At 39.4% G+C, this 6,013-nt stretch overlaps 1 protein-coding gene across 1 annotated transcript in view; it reads right to left on the reverse strand.

Annotated features, from left to right (window-relative positions):
• Window positions 1-6,013, reverse strand: part of EBF2 (EBF transcription factor 2) — a 190,235-nt gene that overhangs the window by 68,396 nt on the left and 115,826 nt on the right. The window lies entirely within an intron of this gene.

The raw sequence follows: 6,013 nt of genomic DNA on the forward strand, positions 1-6,013 counted from the left end.
TCTCCAATGTTAATATGTTCACCACTTGACGGATCCCTTTAGTAGGTGAAGGGAGAGAGAGCAGGAGAGGGAAAGAAAGAGAGAAACAGAAAGAGAAAAAGAAACGTAATTAATCCATTCCGACAGATTGCAGGAAAAGAACAACAATAAAAAAAAAATGGTGGGCCTCAGTCTTCATTAGTGGTCAGGAAAAATAATTCAGAGCCACACGCACATACGCTTGTTCTAACTGGCAACAGTCCCCTTTGAATCATTTTCTATTCGGCATTCAGTCCAGTAACAAGCTCCTGGAAGTGGCATTTCAGTTTGGCAATAGATCCTTCATTACAATTGCACATGGCCTCACAAGTAGGATCCGCTGCATTCATTTAAGGCACCAGGAGGAAGCTACTTTCCCCACTGTGTCATTCTGACCCTGTATCGACACACTTTGTTTCAAAGTCATTTAGTGATTTCTTCCATAGTGAATGTCTCCCATAGTTCCAGCGTCAGGCAATCGACTGCAAACAGCCACTGGGGTGCAAAAACAAGGGGACCACTTCGATTCTCCACTTATTTCTGACTAGTTACACCACAGTTTCTGAGAACCTAGAATTATATGTTGGGATTTTTTATTTTCTTTTACATTCAGACACGTCTTCACTCTCCTGAATTCCATTACTTGGCACCATGGGGCTCATAAGGGAAAAACTCTCTAAGGAAAACTCCTTGTTTTTGCACTCGGCTGAAAATCTGACACCATTAATGAAAATAATAATTGAACTCTTTGGGCTTGAATTGGAATGAAACACAAAACTAAGAGCATGTTTGTAATTCCAATTGTTCTCATAAAATGTCTTTGGAGAGCTCTTAGTAAGCGCACTGTTTCCTCTTTTTCTTTCCTTTCCTTTTTTTTTTTTTAACCATATCCTCTTCTTTGCTCTATCCCTTCTTCTCCCTTCTCTTTAAGAAAAGGATAAAAGGACTGAGTAAAACTGAATCACGTTATGGAATTACTTCAGAAAAATTATTTCAGTGAGACTTCAGGATTACAATACAAATCTATTTCCTTCTCCGATACCACGTCTACTCGGGTGAAGGAAAGAAATGAAGTTATGAGCCAGCCATCAGCTTAATGGGTCCTCCCCGTCGTATTTCCTTAGCGCCCCTTCTCCCTCTTCGCCATCCTGCTCCCCCGCCCGTTTGCCTGCCCTCCCCGTGAGGCTCATCTATGCTAGGCTGAGCAGTGAACACCAATTACACCAAGAGCCCTTTGCTGTTGCCTGGTCCGCTGGTTTTACTGTTTTGCCAGATGGTTGAGGCCAATGTGTAAAACTCTCCACCCTACCATTAATTCATAATTTGGTAATAACTTTCCCACGACTCCAGGAAATTGAAATGAAGTGCAAATGTGGATATTTGGAAAGGAAATCAAGGTTGGACAGCCATTTTACACCTGCCAAAACAGATACCAGTCAGACAAAAAGATACCCCTTATTAGATAGTCTCAAATGTTACTTTTCTTAAACTAAAGCTGGATGAATAAACATGCATTATTGGAAAAGGTGGTAAACAAAGTTTAGAGTTTGGGCCCCTCCTAGCATCATGCTTTCTCTCTGCAGTTTTCAGCTTTATACCTATTGCACCTATGGGTCCATTCACTAATGACCTTGAGTTTGAGCATCTATGTAATGTTATATTCTTATGACAGATTCATAGATTAGCAGATATGAGTGCATTCTCTTGTTAAGACAGGACACCATCCAATGTTTGTTAGCATCATTAAACTAAAACTGACTTTTCACCTGCTCCCATACCATATGCAGCTGCAAATTTTTAAATTAAACTATGAAGCCATGCATAAATTTACATATATTATAGACTAGCCTCTCCATTTAACATGCAAATGTACTCCAATGTTTCAGAACACCTTCTGTCGCTAATTAATTTGCTGAATTATAATTAGACTAATCCTGCATAATTAATAAGCACAGATTTTTTTTTAATTTGTAAGCAGCTTGAGGAGATCATTCACTTCCTTCTATAAACTGCTAAGTAAGTGTTAAAAAAAATCTGGAAAGAACATGTGTGAAAAGGTATGTTTGATGTCGCATACAAACTCAAACTAGCGTGGAAGATACAGAAGTCAGTAGTGATAAAGGTACGTATTTGAAGCCAACATTCAAACACAAAAAAACTGCATTCATAAGGTGGGGACTAATTCTTCCTTTGTTTCCTTGTATATAGTGTTTTATTCTTTGCCTTCTACCCATCGGATCTTCCAAGATCACAGAGGCGGGAAAGGATTAAAGTAACCGTATGTTGTATTAAGAGAGATAATGATATTAACACTCCACTGTATATCAAAACACTCTGTGCATGCTGGGTGCTTATAAGCCCCTTTGATGGTATTTGGAATCATTTTCATTTTGGCTGCCAAAACGCCGGAGATCCATCTAGTGGAAACAATTAAGTTCCATTAGTACTGTATCCATTCGGTAATGATTACAATGAAGGGTCCCTCTTTAATGCTGAAGAGTAGAGTCTCAAAGAAACGTATGTATCCTTGAGCATGAAAGTGTAGAGCTGCAAAGTTTTACAACCAAACATGGACCTTAATTTTGACCCCCAAAATAAACCAGGATCAGCTCTCAAAGTAAGGGGAGATGTCTTGTTAAAGAATTTGAAGCAGGTCCGGAATCTGGAAGGCCAAGGTACACTGAATAAATAATCACTCAAGTTGAGAAAGAATCTAGGAAGACCAAAAGGGAAACGCATTTTCTGGCAGGGGAAGTTATTAGACCTTCAGAGAGAGGGGAAATGTAATTTTAGAGATACTAGAGAGCTCGTTGGCCCTTCCTCTCGACTAAATCACGAATATCTGTGGCCAAAATATTGTTAGGCCAAAAGTATAGAACCACTTGAAATGTGCCTAGCTTTTCATCACTGCAATTTAGTTCTTTATAGTGACTCTATATCCAATAGAAACTTGGGAAAAATGGAAAACAGTTTTCCCAGGTCCATTTCCATACCAAATACACCCTGTCACTGCCAGCCTGTCAACATTTTTTTTTAAACAAAGCTAAGACATAAGCTAGCTTAGGAGTTCAGCAGAAAGTTATAAAGTGTACTAGCACTTCAGAGGCCTGTAGCCGAAGCCGGGGAGCAGATAACAGAGTGCTAATCTGAAGAGACGACTCTGCGTCTTCCTTGTGGAGCATGCTACTTGGACTACTCTTCTTCTCCCTGTTTAGAGGGAATGCCGGGACAGCTGCCTCATGGGGTTCTGCTGTGACCAACTCAAGTGAGAAGACTATTTCGAAAGCACGCGGAACAGGCTGTAACAATTTTTCGGAGGTAAGCAAAGTTATTACTTGGACAATTTGGAAACATAAGGCATTTGGACAGTTTTCCTAAACCAAAACAGTCCTTCCTATCAGTCCTCAGGTGAAGAGATTAAATGGTTCAGGAAGATATTTTAAGCCTAAAAAGAAAAGGGGCTCTCATTGCCATTGGTGATTACTCAGAAGGAAATAACAGCTGGAATAATAATAATACTAAAAAGAGGCTGAAATTCCCTTTCTCTCAAAAGAATATATGAATGGCCATGGAAAGCCTTAATAACTTCTTCACTTTTCAGGAGAAATCATTTTACTGCACTGTGCTTTTCTTTCAGACTCCCTATATCCCATTTTGAATGATTATAATAGGAAATCTGGTTTCTCTGTAGTCGGGGATGTATGCGGGCCTGTTTTGCTAAAGAAAAAAAAAGCACTTAATGGTTAAACTATTCCATTCTAGAAAGTAAAAGGGAAGGTCTCCCCCCTTCATCGTATTGAGGCTTGGATTGAGCAGCCCTATGAACTTATAGAGGAAAGAGACGGGCAGGTCAACCAGAGATGTCCCTCCTATTGACAGGCGAGCGTTTTCATTTTGGTTTGGATGTTTTCTGCAGTTTTGTGCAACCGATCTCAACATATATACTATGGAAGTGAGCAGAGAGGAAGGGATGGTAGTCCTGGTAGAGTTAGTTTTTGAGAAACTCGTGACAAGTTATTAAGGAGTAAGAAAAATGACTTTGCAGTATTTAAATACTAAGGTGTAAACCAATTAGTTAACAGATCCATATCTTTGGCTAAAAGATTTGGCCCCTACCTGTATACACTCCAGGAAGTTTCTCCAATTTTATTTTAACAGGAAGACTTTCCTCCACAAACACCACTTTTAGTTTATTCTTTTGATTCATTTTCTCTGCCTCACTCTTTCCCTTCCTTTCTTCTCTCCCTCCCCAGTTCCCAAATTCAGGATGAGGTTTCATGTTTTTAAGTGTCTAAAAGTTAGGGGAGGAACAGGTAAGGCAGGAAGAAGCTGTAACCAAAGAAAAGAAATCAAGATGTTAATTACATCAAAGGTCTATTTCATCTGAAAAATCTGATGGCTTGCCGCCACTCTAGCCATCGAGACCCATATTCCCAGTTAATATAAACTTCATGCCAAAAAAAAAAAAAGGAAAAAAGAAAGAATGTGTAACCTGACAGGTAGCAGGTGGTACATATGGAATTATCATTGGCTATTAACACCAGGTCGGGTATCATATTAGCCACTTTCGGACTGCATTTGCCAAACCCACATAAAAATATAAAACCAGGTATTTCAATATTCTGTCGCTCCCTTAGCAAAACAGATTTTCTTATATTACTCAGAGTAGAGTCAGCCGGCTTTCATTAGATTTTTTTTAACTTTTTTTCCCCCCCTTAAAGGGAGAACTAAACCTAGATGATGGAAAAGAGAAACTGGGACAAAAATCAGGTCAAGAACTTGATACAAAAGGCATTCAGATAAGGCTAATAATATTCCAGAGTATTGTCAGTTTCACAAACTATCACCACATTCGTCTAATTTCAACCTAACTCCTATTTCTACAGTAGGTTACAGGCAACAGATATTCTTCTCAGTTGTTTTTCTCATTCAAAAATCTTTCATCTTGGGCGGGCCGCGGTGGCTCAGCGGGCAAAGTGCTTGCCTGCTATGCCGGAGGACCTCGGTTCGATTCCCGGCCCCAGCCCATGTAACAAAAAACGGAAAAACAAAATACAATAAAACAAGAAAATGTTTAAAGATGTTTCCCTTTCTTCCTTCCTTCCTTCCTTCTATCCTTCCTTCCTTCTCTCTGTCTTTCCTTTAAAAAAAAAAAAAAAAAAAAAATCTTTCATCTGAAGCCTCTATCAACTTCTATGGGTCATTTCCAAGGCTTAGTACCTTTCTTTTAAATGCCCAAAGAGATTTTAGCTCACTTCCCCACATTATCTATAATAATATAGTATTTTGCACTAATTCTGGTCATCTCACAGAGACCACTAAGTAGTCAGTTTTCATTTCTCCCATGAGTGGATGACCAGAATCTCTTCTTTTATTTTCTTTTTTAAAGAACTGCAGCAGAGGTGAAAAGCCTCCTGCCAGCCTGCTGTAGACCTAAGCACTCTCCAGTGGGAACTGCAAAAGCCCCTAGGCACTTCTGGGCCACCCTAAATGCATGAGCTTTCTCTTCCATTTCACACTAGACTGTTGCTCAGACACAAACCGGATGACTAGAACAGAACAAGGTGAAACAGCTTTTCTTTCTCCCAAAAAAAAAAGAAAAGAAAAGGAGATTAAGCATAAAATCCCTACCCCATTTCAGTTACTGGGATTTCTCACCCCAGGTTCAAAGGAAGGCCAAATGTGAATGGAGCAGATTCATGTAAGTCCCATAAATCAGCTCCAGTTAGCTTAAAACAAGATCCTAAGTTCATTCCAAGGTTTCCAAAGCCCTTGACTGAGCCTTGCCTGAACACCAGTTCCAAATAACTTCCAAGTTGATGAGGTTCTTTACTTTTTTGAAAAAAAAAAAAAAAAAACCTGGTTTTATGTTACACAATGTTTTATAAGCGCTGACCATTTCCAGAGATTAGAGCTCATTTTTGGTACTTATTCCTGACCTTCATTCAATGAGCCCCATCCTCAAAGCCTGGTACGGTAGAATGTCTACACAGTA

This window comes from Tamandua tetradactyla, chromosome 3 (genome assembly GCF_023851605.1).
Source record: "Tamandua tetradactyla isolate mTamTet1 chromosome 3, mTamTet1.pri, whole genome shotgun sequence".
Taxonomy (NCBI): Eukaryota; Metazoa; Chordata; class Mammalia; order Pilosa; family Myrmecophagidae; genus Tamandua; species Tamandua tetradactyla.